The sequence below is a fragment of the Calidris pugnax genome, unplaced genomic scaffold (genome assembly GCF_001431845.1).
Source record: "Calidris pugnax isolate Ruff unplaced genomic scaffold, ASM143184v1 scaffold70, whole genome shotgun sequence".
Taxonomy (NCBI): Eukaryota; Metazoa; Chordata; class Aves; order Charadriiformes; family Scolopacidae; genus Calidris; species Calidris pugnax.
The window spans coordinates 4,232,130-4,250,672 of record NW_015090862.1 but is presented as its reverse complement, the minus strand read 5'-3'; positions in this window follow the sequence as shown (position 1 = coordinate 4,250,672).

Below are 18,543 nucleotides of genomic sequence, written 5' to 3'. Positions count from 1 at the left end.
CAAGCGATAATGTTTCTTACATACTTTATATCGGTCAGGCTCTGCAGGAGGTAAGTTTGCATGTAATATTTAAATTTACTACGGTTCTCTATTCACTATTTAATGTGAACTTCAAAAACTGCATCTCCCAAATTTTCCAGTTTTTCTCAGCAATGTACTGGCCAACTTTAGCCCTGCAAATTGTACTGAAGTTTTAATAATGTCCACTATCTCAAGTCTTGTGCTCGTTTCTAAACCAATGGCTTCAGGGGTGGAAACAGATACTCAATGGATAAAGAATTACTTTTCATCACTCTGACTTAGATTCTTGGTAAAAATCTTTTTTTTTTTTTTCCTAGAAAAGTAGTAATGAGTGTTCAGCTACACATACGCAAGCAAGTTACAGTTGTAAAAGTACTTTTCTGTTCCTGCCAGCCTGGGTTAGGTGAAGCAAATCAGCAATGTTTAGGGGCTGCTTGAAGATTCTCTGCTCTAACATAACCTGGACCAGATGACAGAAATAAAAGCAATTCAGGTTTGGACTGTCTAAGTCACTTGTGAGGAAAGCCTCACTGAGTGCTAGTGGTGGTCTGTCATGTACAGGGTTCTCTGGCAACTGGCTCCATCCATTGGCAAGATCAAATGAATGGGTAAAGGCTGGGGAGAGGGTGTTGGGTGCACACACAAATTGGTGGGATCACTTCAGCTTTACCCACATTATTTGAATAGACCTGAAAAATTTGTATAAAACCTGAAAATAAGTTCTCTTTGGTACAGTTAAACACTATGTACCTCTCTGTGCACATAGTGTCTCTGTTGCAGCAAATTACTCCCGCTAGAGAAACCTGCAATTCTCTACTTATTATCTTAGTGCCTACCTATTGCCATGTTCTAAGAGTTTTTATTTACTTTAACAGCAGTTAGCTAGAACCACTGGAAAAATAGATTCCTAAGGAAAGAAACTGTAGTCTATTAGTGACTACTCATACTATCTTTCTTCTTAGGTGTGGAGTGCATTTAAAAGAAAATCTGATAATAATTGAACCAAAGCTCCTGTTATTTAGATATTCAGCTAACGTACCTTGTCTTTAGTGTTCAGCATCACTTTTCCATTTTATACAAAGGTTGCTGAGCACAGTAGATATGATGGCCTGTGAAAATGCTGTATATAAATTACATCCTGTCAAGAAGAATGCAGGTTTAAAACACGTTGATTAACATATCAGTTTCTAAGTTAATAAACAGGCAATGTCTTCCCAGAAAAATGATGACCTGCTTCAACCCTTCTTCTTTTCAACTTTAGGGCTTAGAATTTGGGAGAAGATCTGAATGAGAAACAGGCTGTAGAATTTAAGGAAAATGAGATCTGGCATTCAGTTTGGTAGGTGCTTTTATATCTTGGCATTGGATTACCACTGGTGATACTTAATCAAACCTATAGTGTGCACTTAAAACTAAGTCTAGATACCTTTAAAAGCCTTGCCAAAGACTTAAATGATTTTGAGGTAATCTTGCCAGAGTGGAAACCTGGCATGGAAAATTCTTTGCAGAAAGAAGATAAGTAGAAACTACTTTGCTAGAAGGAGCATTCATAACGCAGAGCTTGATGGTGAATTTCCAGTACGGATGATCTAACAGCCAAGCTGGCTGCAGTGACTTCCCTCTGAATTATATTTACTTTTGTCCTTACCAAATTAATGACCAAATATTTCAAGTTCATCACAATGCAAAATCAAAAGATAAGGTAGAATTAACTACATTGACAGTAAAAGAGCTTACGTATTTAATTACTGAAGGAGTGTGTTGGTAAAATAGTACATGAGGGAAGTCAGCTTAGTGACCAGGAAATAGTTGTCTAAATTTTAAGGCTTGTATTAACCGTTTTCAGTTTGTCTTGGCTAAAAGCTGTGGAAAGGCACAAGCCGTGTGCAGATACAAACCTTACTGTATGGTATGAGATGCTGTGAAACCAGTTACAGAACTGTAACCTGCTGCCCCTGGAGAACAGTCAGTGCCTGTGCCAGAAGAATTGCAGCCCTTTTCCCTGAACATCACTGGCCTCCCAACGGTGCTGCTGGTGTCTGAACCACTTTTTTAATTTCTACCAGCAACACGCTGAAGTTATTTATAGCACCTCAGCTGTCTGCTGAGAACGCAGGAGTGATGAGAGTGGGCTTATGTGTCTTTGGGTTATATTTTATGCACCAGATTTCATTATTTTTTAAATAATTGCCATCTTTATGGTCTAGGCAGCTTTGAAAAGGTAGTTCAGGCACAAGCTATTGCAGTAATACTTCTGCAGCTATGTGGGTCTCCCCAAAATCAGAAAGTTTGCTTATCTGATCTGGCCTTCCCAGCCCCACACCCCTATGGGGTACTCTGCTGGTAAAGAAGCCTGTGGGATTTGTTTATTTTCAAGAGAATAGAAACTTCGGATTTCTGCTTTGGTGTATAAATGTAATTCCTGTTGTTTAATGGGTATGGATGGCATGGAGTTGTGGCCTGTGGTAGTAACAGCTGCCCAGTTTTAAACCATGCCAGTAAGTGGGGAGAGCATTTTTTCCCCAAAGTAAGCTGGAAATAATCACAAAATGAAAAAGAGAGTTTCCCGAGGGCCCATAAATACAGCTGATCCTGCTGCAGTGTTCTGTTTAACAACACCCCCAACCCCATCCCCCCAAAAAACCCGCTGCAGCTAGCAAAACTCCCTGATTATGTGTTTTTTGATAAATTTCTGTACAGGTTGTAGACATTTCTAGTCCCCAGTGAACATGAGGGTGAGTAGCATCAGTCAGTGAGCAAGGGTTTGGACTTTGCCTCTGCAGCATGAGAGCAGGCGGTGAGCAAGCACAGAGGTATGACTTCACACTTCCTTACTACATTTTATTTAAATTGATAACAAGCGCTGTTCTGACATACTCCTAACTTCTGACGTGTTCTGTTTCCCCTTGGTTTTGATTGGATAGTTGGAAGTTTGCTGGTGACTTTGCTACTCTGGTCTGTCTGTAGGCAGTAGCTTTTTAAAGTGTAGCAGCAGCAGTGAGTTGCGAGGCCAACGTCCCTTGTACTGCTTTGTGTGCCTGGGTTTCAAAGCACTTAACAATTCTGAAGGATTTAAGTGCTGCTTTTGCTTTCTAGACATGATCCTTGTTTTTTTAAAATGAAAAATACAAAGCAACTGGCACTGACTTCCCCCTGGTGATGAAGCCATGCATAGAGAATACATCATACTCCTGTGCAAAAATAGCTGCCTAGTACTGTGTTTAGGTAAAAATGTGACAGAAATGGAAAAAGAGGAGTGTAAGTTCTTGTTGTGTGCATTGCTGCTCCATTTCAATCCTCTTTTAAGAGAAAAAGGAATTGTTCTAGCACGGGCAACTAGTTTTACAGTGGCTGGAGGGCCACTCTGAAAACAGAAAATGGATCTAAATGTAAATAAATGAAGATGACTGGAATTAACTTTTAGATTAGAACCTAGCAAACTATTCCACCTATCCAGTGTATCCTGTAAGTCTGGTTTTGTGTATATTCACATACACACCTGCCACCACCTGCGTGAGATTTGATAGCAGTGGAGGTGTGTTCCCATACCGAAGTCTTGTTCACCTCCCATAGGCTCCATTGGACAGGCTGAGGTGGTCAGAATACAAATGTGCAATGGAAGTTGGCAAGCTTTGATCTTTTACTGGATTTTCTTAGAAATCAGGAATAGTTTTATTATATGGTCTTAATAATGTGTGTGTAATTGGGCTACACTTGGTAAACAAAACAAAGGTCATCACTGGTCTTTGGAACAAAGACATCTCTTAAAATAAGATGTTTTCTTTTTCTTACAGTGAAAGAAAAAATATATAATTAAAAATATTTTTTGGAACAAAGACATCTCTTAAAATAAGATTTTTTTTTCTTACAATGAAAGAATATATAATTAAAAATATTCCAATTGAAAATAAGTAATTCAGATGAGCAATTTTTGTTAGATTCCCTTGGTCAGGCAAAGGCACCTCCTGTGCAGTGAGAGCTCTCCAGCAGAACTCCTGTGCAGTGCATATGTAACACCAGTCGGTTAATACAAAATCATCCTGAGCTTCTGACAGCCTCTGATCAATCCTTTTGATTTATCAGACTTGTTAATGATTTTTCTGTAGCCTGAACAGTTGTAGTAGTCTTGCTACGTGTGTGACGGTGACAGCCTGCCACTAGGGGTGAGCCTTGCCTTACAATGAGCAGCCTGCTCTAGCAGGGGGAGATGCCCTGAGAGGCAGGCTGCCTCTATTGCCTTCCGAAAGATGCCCCTCAAACGTTGCTTTCCTTCGTTTTTTTTATTCATTCTCCAGTTTTCCCATCGGACTACAGCAGTGTTGAGTAAATATTCAAACTTAGTACCACATAAGGCGTTGTATAACTCAGCTTTTCAAATGGACGTGGCTGTTGCTGGAATGCTGTGGTCCTGCCCCGGTTTGTGTTCTCCAAGGAACACATCAAGGGCCTGGTGTGGAGCACTGACCTGTCGAGCCTGGGGCTGTCCTGCAAGGAGGAGTGTGTGGAAGAGGGCACTGGGCACAGCGAGTGCTCACGCACTGCCCACATGGTGGTGGGGGACCCAAGCTCCTGAGGGTCACAGCTGTGGGCAGCCGGTGCTGCACGGGCACGAATCCATCCCTCAGAGCACCGAGCTCCAGATAACTGCTTTTCTGCTCTGTAAGAAAAGTGACTTAAATACTGGACTTCAAATGGCTTAGCTTGTCATTTAAAACTAGCATCATAGTTTCTAAACAAGAAGTATTAATTCAGTCATCAGAAAGCTTGGCTTGGCCTTCGGTAGTGCAGCCGCAGGGAGGTCAGAGCTGCCTCTACGGCTAAAGGTTGTCCTTGGTCACTTTGGTTGTCACAGACAGGCGCAGTGGCAGAAATGGCCCTTTGTCTTGTTCCTGCCACTAAGGCAACGGGCTTAATATTTTGAGATTTGCTGCCTCTTTCAGAAAACAGTGGTTGCTTGAAGGCTGCTTTTGGGGTTACAAACAGTTGCTATTTCTCAGTTGACTGTGGAAGTGAAGGGAGAGACAGTGGAACAGGAATCTAGAATTCACTGTGCCAGTGGCATGTTTGCCATCCCACTCAGGTTCTGCACGGGGTTTTCCGCCCTTGTCACTTATCCAGGACTGTGGGTTTTCTCTATGGACTAATAAACTGGCGGGGAAATGCCCAAAGGATGCTCTAATGTAATTTACCCAGCAAGAGATTATGAACTTTTATAGACTTTAGTAGTCTGCAGTTAATTCATTTTTCATGTTCTCTTTGCATGAACCATTATCTCTCTGAACAAAATGGGAAACAAGCCTTAGGAAAGAATGCAGGGTAGTACAGAGTAATTTCCTAAAGAACAGGCTGTGTAAACTGCACTGCTAGGGTTTTTTTTTTAATATCTCAAAATGTTTTTTCAGAACAACAATGTCTGTATGACAATACAATTTTTTGTTTTATCATCTAAATGGTGTGATCTGGCTCAAATTCTAAAAAAGGACTTTTTGTTTTGCAAAATTTTTTCCTTCAGGAGAAGACAATCATTGCTGTTTGTGCCAAGGGACTATGTTCTGGAAAATTAATAATTTTGTTCTACAGAAATAAATACATGCTTTATAAGGTCCCCGCTGTAAAGCTGTGATCAAATATAAGCATTTTAGAAGATTAGTTTCCAGTAGCTACCTGGAACATCAGTTACAAAACTCCTGTTTAGACTGTTCGGTAATTATTTATGAATATGGAGATAAGAAAATTGAATTGTTGTTAAATGCCTTCTCAGCATTTGAGACCAGCATTTTACTGGATGATTCATTATTAAGCCCTTTTTAACTCCTCGTTTCATAATTGTCTTAAGAAAATAGTGATTTTCTAAGTGTTATCTATAACAATTTTCCTATTAACAAAAAAAAGTCTGAAATGTTTTGTAAATACCTTCATGTACCCTCATGGGCGTTGAAAAAGTCTACATTTAATTAAAAAAAAAATCTTAATGTCCTTTTTCTGAAGAAAGAACGTTTTAAATCCTAGAAGATCAAAGATTTATGTATCTCTAGTAACTAGTTTTCTGTCAGAATGTGCTAATCTTGGGTGATGAGATCAGGTAATATTTCTTGCAGTAATCACAGCTGAGTAAGAAATCACTTTTTTTCTGTTAAGCAAAAAATTGACGTTCCAGAAATATTTCTGCTCTTGACTAGAATGAGCAGATATTTTAAGTGTTTAGTGAGGCAGTGAAATTCAGGGATCCATCTGTGCATCATTTTATTCTTAGAGAATGTTAAGCTCTAAAAATATTTGGAGGAGGGTGCTGAGGTTCTGATGCAGAGTTATGTAAGGATAAATATAACTATGGAGAATAACATTTGCTTATGGTGTGTGCAGAATTCCGAATTTTGTTCCCCTATATTTGTGGGCATGGTGTTGACTGCATAGTTTTGTTGGTTTGTTTACTTTGCATTAAGAACAGCCACATTGTGACCAGTGAACAAGTAGAAATAGAGGTGTCTTAAGTAATTTTTTTCATTCTGTATGTCTTGATAAATAACAAACATCTACAAGATCAGTCTTCCTAGTAAAAATTCTAATTTGTGGAGAAAAGTTTTCTTACACGAATGATTTTACATGTAAGTAAAGGTAATTAAGTAGAAGAAAACAATTCCACAATAGAGATACTTTTTGAGAACCTCCTAAGCATTGTGAGACATTTTAACTATATGTGTACTTGGAAAATAAATGACTGAGGAAGTCTTATACTCATCATCAAGTGTCTGTGGATGCTGAACTTGTAGCTAATTATGACTAGTTTTGGGATAACAGTCATGCCATGACTCGAGTGTCTTTATCAATCGAAAGACCCAGTAAAATTTTTCTGCATCTTTGAACTTCCTCATCTGTGTTCTCAGCAGTGTTGCCACTTGGCTATTTAGGCATTTTGGAACCACCTTTCCCTGTAGTCATTCCCTTTTATCCTTTTTTTTTCTATGCTATTTTGTCTGTTTGCCCACTAATGCAGGGTCACCTTATTCATACTGTTGTTCAGACTGACATTAGCACTAGCCTCTTGCTGCTCAGCACCTGCATCCAGGTGGATGTCACTGAAACCTCATGGTTATAAGCTGTGTAATAAGATGCTGTGTGGGTTTTTTGAATACATAAAGAGTTCCTGGACATTGAGGAGCGATCAGGACCTAAACAGATTCTTAGTCTTTTAAGAAATTTCAGTCTGTGGAATATGTGCAAGCGTCTTGGCCACTGTGAGCAATTTCACGGTTACAATATCAGCTTTTACTAAGCGATAAATTACTGACTTTTTCCTCCCTAGAATTTGTGTAGGAAATATTATACCTCACATAACACTGAACTCCTTTTAATCTTCATGTGCTTTTGAAATTGTCAGAGATATCCCAGTTTTTCCTGCACAAAATGTAGTATGTGTAAATCTGGGCTTATTGACACCTTGTAATGCTTAGGTCCATTGCAAAAAGTTTTGGTGTACTTGAAAAATTTTTATTTTTTGTGTGATCTGCATTTCCAGTGTTTTCTTAATGGTGTTGCTGTACTTATTTTGAGTTATGGTGGGCTTGCTCGTGTCTCCTCATGGAAAGTTTGCTGGTTCATATTCTACTAAACTGTTTTAGAAACTGTTTCTATACCAGACAGTAAGAGGATATTATGAGTATTCTTTAACTTCTGGAACACAGTGCCTACTCTATAAGAAAATCTCAGAAGACCATAAAAATGAAAAATCTCTAAATAGTCTGAATGTCACGTGTAGTAGCTGCTCACGGTTCTCTTCTTCAGTGTCAGTTCAAATATACTTTGAGAAATATTTTCAGTATATTTGGGGAAAAACCCCACGTATTGACAAGAGGAAGAGCAAGAGTGTATCTTGTACAGTCCTAACTCTTCTGGAACAGCAGTGCTGCTCAACTGTGCTGTACCTTAATGCACAGCTAATGGAGTTAAGCGCAGATGGAAAACTGTTAACTTTCAATCCCAGTAATAAGAGTCACAATACATACCTTTAATCTACATCTGGAAATAATTGTTTGTGATTCTAATGTATAAATGGTGTTTTCCTCAGCACTAACAGAAGGCGAATTACCATGGTAAGAAAAAGCTGCACTGTGGGTATGTGGCAGTGTCCATCGGGCTTCATGAAATGACTTGGCTTCTCTCCACTTTTTGGTACTTTAATGTGGCATAAGAAAACCTTCCTGCTTTGCTGTGTGTTGCTGTCAGATCACCTTGTGAAGGTCTCAGCAGGAAACACTCAGGATTCACTGCACTGAGCACAGGGCTGCCTGAGGCAAACCATTGCCAGCTGGTCAAGGAGGGGATCCTTCCCCTCTGCTCATCGCTGGTGAGGCCACACCTGGAGGACTATGTCCAGTTCTGGGCTCCTCAGTACAAGAGAGACATGGACATTTGGAGAGAGTCCAGCAAAGGGCCACAAAGATGGTGAATCTGGGGCATCTCTCCTGTGAGGAAAGGCTGAGAGAGCTGGGACTGTTTAGTCTGGAGAAGGCAGCAGCTCCAGAGATGTTTTTATTTTTTCATATATAAAAAAATATTTTGTAGATATAAAAACAAACTACCAGAAGGGAGGGTGCAGAGAAGATGGAGCCAGGCTCTTTTCAGTGGTGCCCAGCGGCATGATGAGAGGGGCAGTGGGCACAAAATGAAGTACGGGAGGTTCCCTCTGAACAGGATGAAAGATTTCTTTACTCTGAGGTTACCCAGGGAGGTTGTGGACTCTCCATCTTTGGTGATATTCAAAAGCCACTTGCATTTGTTTGTGGTCAGCTGGCTCTAAGTGTCCCTGCTTGAGCAGGGGGGGTTGGACAAGGTGACCTCTGGGTGTCCTTTCCAACCTCAGCTGTCCTATGATGCTTGTGACCGATGGCATGACATTCCTGCTAGCCCCCATGAAGCTGTTCCCTCATTTTTAAGATTCTGTGTGAGTTCTAATCGATGGATTACTATGGCCTGCTAACTTAGAGAAAATCTCATTATGCCCAAAAATTCTGTACTCCATAGAGGCTCTTTCCTTCTGTGAGACACCAAGGTGGCTTAAAAATTGGTTAAGGAAGGAGCTCAGTAGCTGTTACTCCTACTGTGGCCTGCTGTCACACACTGCTGTTCATGGAAGAAGATTGGAAGCAAATAAAATAGCTAGTTCAAGCTCAAAATCCCTCTTAGAGGATTACACATTTTTGCTGTTAATTGAACAAAATGTCCTTGTAGCTGTTCATAGCTCTACTTTAACTAAATTGTTTATGTTCAGTGGGGCTTCCTGAATGAAATGGCTGCAGAGTTCTCACAGCACAGTGTGGATGTTGCTGGTGATGCTCTTAGCATAAAATGTGATCTTACCGTGCAATTCATCTAGATTGTCTTGTAATACTTGAATGAAATTTTCACTCTGCACTCATTAATGCTGTAGAGCTTTTCTTCTTTACACAGTATTTGTCATCTTTGGCAGGTAAATTCACTTGCATTTGGTGTCTAATGTTAAGTAGTATTAAAAACTCTTGATACTTGAAGTGATGTGGTATCTGCAGCAGCGGGAGGACTTAAGTCAGTGGCTTTCAGCTGGATGGTGCTGCTGCTGCTGCCTCTGTCTGTCTGTGCAGTTGTTGTGCTTTTGGTCCCTGCAGACAGCGAGGGCACGGGGACACCTCCCTGCCTTGGGTGGACAGCCACAGGTAGTGCAGGTCTTCAGCTGTTCTGGTCCATGTAACTTCAAGGCTGAAGCTCTGGCTGTATGTCTGTGGTATGTGTGTTTGTCATTCCTTTTCACACCTGAACAGTTTCTCACTGAATGCTCCCGTGAAGGTTTCACATTTGACAACCTCGGCATACCTTTGAAAATAAAATGAGGGGAATGGGAGGAGGTAACACGTGTTCTTAGTAGAATTTGAAAACTCCTTTGTCTCTCAGTTAAATATTTTCAGCCCACATTTTATAGTTTTGGAGAGGATTTGTCAGAAAAAGATCAGAGAATTGAGACAGAAGTTTTTCGCTGTAGTACTTCTAAGATTCAGCATATGGCAAAAGAGGTCATTTTAGCTTCTAGAAAACTGCAATCCATGCTTTATTTACAAAATGTCCCTGGCAGAGACATCAATTCCTGTTTTGCTTGCAGTGCAGCTGTTTGGATTGATACAATAATAAGCAGACATATTCTACATAGGCCTCTAGAGCAGGAACTTTCCCCAATTGTATACCATTAAGATTTAACTCACCTTTTCAGTTTCTCTGTGGGATCATAATTGTGGAGTGTTTGGCTTCAAGTGATGACTAAAGTTGGATTTTATTTGCAGTTCTTCAAGAAATAGTTTTTCACTTGGCAAATGAATTGCATTTTCATTTTAACTGTTACCCCAGCACTTAGGAGGGAAACTGTTTGCCACCTTAGAGCTATAAATGTTATAGACATTTGTTTCTAGCCATCAAGACTCATTAGTCCATTTAAACAACAGGTCCTTCCTAACATGTAATAGGCTGCCTACTGTGTTTGGCTATTTAATAATTGTTAATGTGACCCTGTATTGAAGCAGGGAAGGGCTACTGCTAGGAATTGGAAATGTATGTGTGCCTGCTGTTAATCCAGCCTTTGGGTACTTCTTTGGGTTTTACACCACTCTTAACACGATGTGTAAGGAGTCGTGGTCTCCAGTAGAAGAAAGGAGAGTAAGGCTTTGGATTTTTTCTGAGGACCAGAGAATGATCACAGGAGGATCTTGTTAGGAATACAATCCAGGCACTGGGATGCTATCGGGAGCAAATAATTAGTCTGTTGACATTACTATTACTTCTAGTCTGATTTGTTAAGTCAAAATAGTGCTTTACCAGTGCTTAACCAGTGCTCGACCAGTTTTACGTACCAAAAAACCCTCTCATACTTATCTTCTAAACTTTCCAGCTTCCTGTTTTTAATGGGTGCCCAAAACCTACTGCTGACACCAGCTTTACTTCATCACAACTTAAGAGAACCAGTGAAACAATAGCTGTATCACCTGGGTTTAGTAACTTCTCACTTGTCTGGCCTCTACTTAGACTTTTTAAAATCTACTCTTAATTTGCCATTGTGGTTGGACACTTGTTTTGTGCCATTTAAAATTAAATCTGATCTCTATGACTGAGTTCCCCTTAGTCTTGTAGGCAGCCTTCTCAAATAGCTGTGCAGTTCAGGCAGAGTGGCCACGTTGGTGCTTGCCATGCCCTCCACTGACTGGGATCACTCGCTCCATCTTTCTGGCTACTAAAGGGGGATTTTCTGACCTCACTGCATATGAGGAGACAGAACTGACCACTGCCTGTGTCACCAAAAGGGTTAGAGACAAGGACGGTGAAGGCAACAGACCTTTAAATGCCAGGCTGACTTGGATGAAAAGATGTATTGAATAATGGCTACCTCTGGGTAAAGAAGGGGGGGCCTGCCAGATCAGTTGTTCTCATTTTTATCTTATACTACTTGTATGAATGAAGCAATTCTGAAATCCTTTGTTATGGGCATGTATGGCGAGAGCTGTGTGATCAAGTCATTATGCGTGGGTAGAGATTGCTTATGAGAGGAGTGATAGTTGATTGCAAATAAGTCATTGCCTAATACTCCAAGCAGTTGGAGAAGTGCTTGTGTTGCACTTGCTGGTGCTGGGCTTGAAGCTGGTGAGCTCTGGCCACCACAGCCCCAGCTGGGAGTGCTTCTCCAGTACCATGTGAACCTCCTCTGCCAGCTCCTGCCCATCCATCGTGGTGGGAGCTGCCCACTCGCTGCCCAGTGCTACGGCAAAGAGCAAACGGGGTGGAAAACTAGTCACTCTAAGATACCATGGGGGGAAAAAACCCTGACTATAAGTAACTATGGATTCTTCTAAATATCAGTGGCTAAGAACTTTTGTTTGTTAGGATTTTTTTAAGCATTGTTTCAGTAGGGTTTTGAATAATATTTTTTGCTGAATCTTAGCCTGCTAGTGCATCTGCCCTTCCGTGGGGAATTGTGAAGACAGCAAATCTGAAGATAGCAACTTTCAGGGTAGACTTGTATTTCTTAAGTGCCATTTAATATGTATAGGGATGTCAGCAATTGACTCTTAAAAGGACAATCTATTTCATTACTAAATGTAAAAAATTATAGAGAGAAAATAAATTAAGCTGACTATCAAGAGACTAATAACCTGTAGTCTGTGTAGAGTCCATTAACACTGCAAACCTGCCACCTCCGTGCATTCTGCTGTATCTGGAGGGTATAGAGGGAAATGGACCTCAGTAATGAAGCCCAGCAAATCTACTGCAGTATGTTTGCTGTGGTGATTAATTTGGTTTTAAGTCCCTCATTAGAGTTCTTTGAATACACCCTTTCCTTTGGAGATGATCAAAAGACTACTTTGTTGGAAACTTTTCTGTCTGTGAAGAAGAGTTCATGAGAGGTCCTGAACTTGGGTTGAGAAGGACTTGAATGGCTGTGCTGTACTGAAATGAGATTACTCTCTGATTCTGTCCAAGAGGATTTCTTAAAATAGCTTATGCATTTTGGTAAACTGTAGCTTCTGTATACGTCATCTTCAGCAGGCAGTGGACTTTTTCTGTAAACTACTGTAAACCTACAATTTTTCACAGACTAAATATAATTAAAAATATTACAAGTTAAGGAGAGAGAACTTGTTAGGTGACATAATGAGATCAGTTTCTAGGGTATTAAAAATTCTGTTTTGTAGTGTGTTTTGCTGAATGGCAGCCAAAAACTTTAATACAGGTTTGAGTTTGCTCAGTGAAATCTCCCACTCTTCTCTAATATCAGGGTCTTGAAAAAGCCCAGGAAATAGGGAGTTGAGTCATTCCAATACAATTCCAATATATATATATGGCCTTGGTCCACTGTATTTTTTTTACCTGCCTTTTTCACCACATTCAATCCCATTCCTTAGGGGGAAAAGGAGTATTGCTAGTTTAGTGGGCTTTTTCCAGTCCAGGGTTTAAATTTCCAGGCTTATTTTCAAACTCCCCAGCACCGCGCTTCCCAGCTCCCCAGATGTCAGCTCCCAGTGGTGTGATCTCAGGCCCTAGCAGAGGGACAGGTCTCTCCTGTGTTTGTGTGCCCTGAGATGGAGGCTGCAGATATGCCCTGGATTTGCATTAGTTTCATAATCCTTCCTGCTCCTCACAACAGCACTGAGCTTTCTCCCGTTTCTTCCTGACCCCTTTCAGTCTTTCCTGAAATAATTAGGGTAATGATCAGTCCATCTCCTTTTATGGAATGGAAATCTACCACTTCAGGGAACCTGTTCCAGTGTTTGACCACCCTCATAGTAAAAAGAAATAATTTCTTTTTTGAAATAAATTAAAAAGAAAAGGTGATATGCTATTTGTTGACTAATGATACATACTCTGAATATTTGCTTTACTCTCTTCTGTACCCCTCTTTTGGAAACACAAAATTATCTTCATTTCTTCAAAGCTGTTATCTTCAGTTACAAAATTTACTCTTGTACAGAAGTGATGCCTATAGTGCTGCCTGTACTATGCTAATTACTGTGAGTCCTCGATGCTTGTAATGCCCGAAGCCTTGGAAAAAGAATCGCAGCTGGAGAGGGAGTGGAAGCTGTCAGGCCAGGAGCCCAGGAATGTAAAATACGTGTTACCAGTCGTAACATTTTATGTTTGAATGAAAGGATCAAGTCCTACTTCTGTCATTACCTGTTATTTTTATTCAGGTGGGATAGAAAAAATTCAAAGAAAAAAACAGGTTGTATAGTATATTGAATCTGTTCATACTCATGACGCTTCTATCCATATCTTTAATACTGCTATTAAAAGAGACTTAATTAAATAAAATGCTTTGTGATTTATTGAAATAGCCTGTAATAGCTTAATGTGCTCATAGCTTCCTCTTGAAATTCCAAAACCACATTGTGCTAATGCAGCTAATGGAAAGTCCATCATTGCACCACCTCTCTGTTTGCGATCTGCAAGGTCTATTAAGCCTATTTGTCATTCAGCTGATAAGGAGCAGAGAAGAAAGAATGAGGTTAGAATAATTTTCATAGAGGAAAATAGCATTGAATTACCTAAATCAAAGTTAGTAATGCGCAGGCTCCTAGTGGTGTTCTTCCTTTTTTCATTCAAAAAGGTGGTTCTTTAATTTGATGTTTAGATCTTCAGAAATGCTTGTGGGTGAGGCAAGTGGATTGGCTAAATTTTTCTCTGTATTAAATCAATAAAAGAGCGCTTTTTGATTTTACTTTTTTGGGGAAAATATTTAATGGAAAAGAAAAGTAGGTTCCCTTTCAACAGCAGAGAAGTTACACAAAACCATCTCTTGGTCAGAATAAAAATAACTGATGTCTCAAAATGCCTCTCTTGGGTGGGTTGGTTTGGGTGGATCTTACAGATCCTTCTGTGTTCTGAAAAGGAGCTTACGAGGAGAAAAACATAAAATTATTAAGAGGAGGCAATTTAAATTCCAGAAATGCTTTTCAAATGTTACATAATTCGAAGATGAAACAGACAACTTGTTAGTTCAGATTTCTATCTGGAGATGACTTTAACAAACTTCAGATCCTTTTCATCTTGCTGACATCTCGTTCCCTTTCTTGAATGGGGTTACCTACATGGGGAGCTACAGAACCTGTATGAACTATAACTGTTGCTGCTTCTGTGCCGTTGTATTGAGTGAATGTTGGGGAAGGCAAATGAGAACTGAGATGTTTGGGTGTATTGCAAAGGTTTTTGGTTGCTGTATACAAATCACCAGTCTCTTCTATGCTTTAATGGTCTGTGCTGCACCTCAGCCAGTGATGGAGATGACAGTGTGGTTTGCTTGCTCAGATGCCGAATTCCTGTTGTGCCGCAGCGAGGCATCTCTTGGGGACTTTGTGTGAAGTTTCTACAACCTTTTCTAACATCTGTAGAAAGCCAAAACGAAAAGTTAATTGGCAATGCTGGTGACCAGAGGCACCAGTGTTCCCTGAGGCTGTGAGACAGAAACATAATTTCTTGGTGTAAATGTGAGACACTGGAGCTCTACCTGTGTACCCAAAACCTGTTGGATTTGACTCTTGTGTAAAGTTTTTCTAGCTAAATAGCATGAAGGAAGGTAGAGTTATCCATGTCAGGAGGGCAGGATGAAGCTTTTAAAGCTTTTACTTCAACTCTACCGTTGAGGAAAATGGTATTTTCGGATGTTCTTTTGTATGTTCAGAAAGGAAATGGTTTCACAACAGGGATATGAAAAGAAAGAAAATGATGAGAACTAAAATATCTTGTCAAATAGTCACTCAGCTTTTTAAAAAAAAAAAAGAGTTTGAGTAGTGCTAAAAGAAACACAGGCTTAAAAAAGAATAAAAATTGAAAATATGCTTGAAGAAAACTGAGGAAAACAATATTAAGAACTGGAAAGGGTAAGTGGAAAAATCCTTGTATGAAAGAACTTTATTTGATCAGGCGTGGAATTGTACATCAATATACGTGCTGCGGAGACAGTTCTTTCTATTACTTTTAATTAGCAAATGCCTTTTAAATTTTTTCTGTCTTATTTGAAGGAAAGTTCTGTGCACTATTAACAGTATTAAATTAGATTCTCATTTTGAAAGGGAAAAGAACTCAGTGATTCTGCGTTCTTGCTACACCTTCCAAAACTGTCATACATAAGAGTAAAGAAAGAAATGAGAATGAAAATATTAGAGTGGGAGGGAAAATAGAACTGTTGAAACACAGGATTTTTCTTGTTATAACTAAATACATACAAATTTATAATTCCTGGTGAGCCCTGAGTGTTGGGGGGGGGTTGTTTCTCAAAGTGTCAGATAAAATTCCCCTGTGAAGGTCCATAGAAAGATGTTTATGAACTGTCTAGAACAAATGCCCTTGGAATGGAGCTTTAATATGTAGGCTGGCAGAGTCTCTGCTGTGGCACTGGTGACTCTACTATTGCTTGAATATCTGCTGCAGCAAAAAGCCTGGTGTTTTCTACTGTTCTCCTGTGACGTGCTTTCCTCATGCTGTGGCTCACTGAGCCACCTCAATGGGAATGAGCTGAAAGAACGGAGTTACTTGAGCTTCATATAGACATACAAAGAACAAAAGTGGTTAACAAGTCTAAGCTCTAATATCTTCACTTGGATTCTTTTTGTCATTTTTGCAGCGTGCATTCTGCTCTTTTTTCCAGGGAGAACTAGCCAAGCATTTCTGAGAAAATGAAGTGGGGAAGGTGAAGCACTTGTTAAACTAAAATAAAATAGTGGAAAACTTCTTCTGTCAGAGTTCTCTAGGTCCTTGAGTCCTAGCATTTTTTTAAGAACAAATTGGAATGTTCCCCTAGACTTTGATCAAAAAAGCAATTTTTAATGGGTTTTTGAAAGAAAAAAGAGATATTGTGGTAGGTTCTTTGAGAGTACCTTGTCAGATATCCTTCCATTTGCAGTCTGATAATCAAGGGGAATAGACTATGAGGCTTATCCAAGTCCTGAATTACATAGAGTAAGCGTATATTCCAGATAAACTTTGGCTCTCCAATGTAGATTTTAGTTTAATTTAGAGCTTTACTCTTCCAGAACAGCACCTGTGCCTTCTAAGCAATTTCCACAAAGGTCTAGGCTACTATGTTTGTCTATCAACTGAAAATATAAAAAATAGGATTATACGTATATACACAGAGAGTAGAAAACAAAATAACTAGTAATACAATAGAGATAAGAAACAATTACAGAATGCTATAAAATCTCATTAAAAATGATGTATTGCTTCAATAGTTTTATCTAGGAGAGGGGATGGGGAACTGTAGTTCTCCTCTAGTTGCATAGATCACATTGGAAAGATTATTTAATAATTGTGTTTCAGAGTGTGTTTATTTCGGTCCTGGTTTATGTGCACACTGTGCTGTTCTCTCAGCTTCTGCTTCTACATCCAAAGTAAAAATGTCCCTTCTCTTTAATAGCAGACTAAAATCAGGTTCACAGCTTCTGTGGAAGCTATGGGTGTGTGTTCAGCACAATTATTTTTATTTTTTTGGCCTTCCAGAGGTACCCAGTTGCTTTCATTCATGGAATTAACATCATTAGACATCCAAAGAACCCCTGCTTGTTTTAATTGGTGCTGTGACTGGCCCCACATCTTCTCTTCAGCTTCTGGGAAGAAAGTTATGATTGCGCCTATGATTGGGTAATTTATAAAAATTAACCAATCATTCTTTTCTTTTGCTTAAAATTGGTAATTAACCCCTGTATTGCCTGTGTTGGTTGAGTAGGTTGCTGTAATTGTAAGAACAAATCACATTAATGGGTGCTTTTATGTGAAATATGTGCTTAGCAGATGCCTGTTTTAGGCAGTAATTTCACTGAATTGGATAGTCAGAATGCTTTGACATTACTAAAGCTAACAAATTACTCATTAACAATGCACATTTGTACCCAAGTGGATTAAAAGAATTGTTTCATTGTCCAATGTGGACAATTTATATGTTGTCCTATAATAATTATTATTAAGTGTTGACTTCCCTAAAACACTAAGAACTTCATGATGTCTACATCTCAAAGCAATTGATTTTTTTCCTATTTTTTTTTTAGGTTTCATTATGTTAAACACTGTATTTGTAGGAGGACTGACTGAATTTTTAAAATGTTCTCATTTCAAAAAAAGCCAAAAAGAATACAGTACTGAGAGCGTAAGTTGTCCAATGATGCATTTAAGGACAATGTTTCTCACATAGAAAATTATATTCACGTTTTACATGATCTTTTGTGAATGCATATACAAATAAATGACACATACCAGCAGAGAAGTAAGATTTCTCTCATCTGTTTCATCAAGGTAAAATGCTAGGTAAAATCCAGAACGCTATTAATACAGCTGCTGAAGCATCAGTCTTATCATAAGTGTTTTGTTCTCTGTGAAAATCAGGCAGAATTTGGTCCTTGATCATAGATAAGGTTATCTCAGGTAACTTTGCAATTGGCAGATAGGCCTCTTCACTGCTGTGTCATTCCATTCCGGGTTTTTCAGGGGCTGCATTGAAATAATTCTGTCTGTGCTATATATCATTTAAGCAGAACTTTAAGGTGTTGTATTACCTTCTTTTATAGTAGCTGTAATTTATTTGAGCTTGTATTCCAACTGTAAGCCTGCAGCATCCAAGAGGCCTGTTTAGAGAACCTGTTTGAAAGGTACCACTTCTACAAACAACAAATGTATAATTTTGGAATTGTTCATTAAACCCTTCTATTACTATTATACGGATGACGAATGGAAATTTGCATGCTGACTTTCTCTGGCTTTGGCTGCCTTTGCTCCTGCAGTCTATGAGATGTTTTGTCACTGCAAGAAATGTATCTGTAAAAAATCAGAAGTCAGCCCAAAATATTAACAAGTTGCACCAGTGTGCAAAGTCTCAGCCTAAGACTGGCCAGAAACAGTTATTGCACCAGAAACCGTTCTGGAGGTCTGATGGGAGGTCAAGGAGGATTAACTGGTGGTTAGATTTAAACAAAATCTTCTGAACTACTGAGTGATAAACAGGCTTTTAGTTGGGGGGGGGGGGGT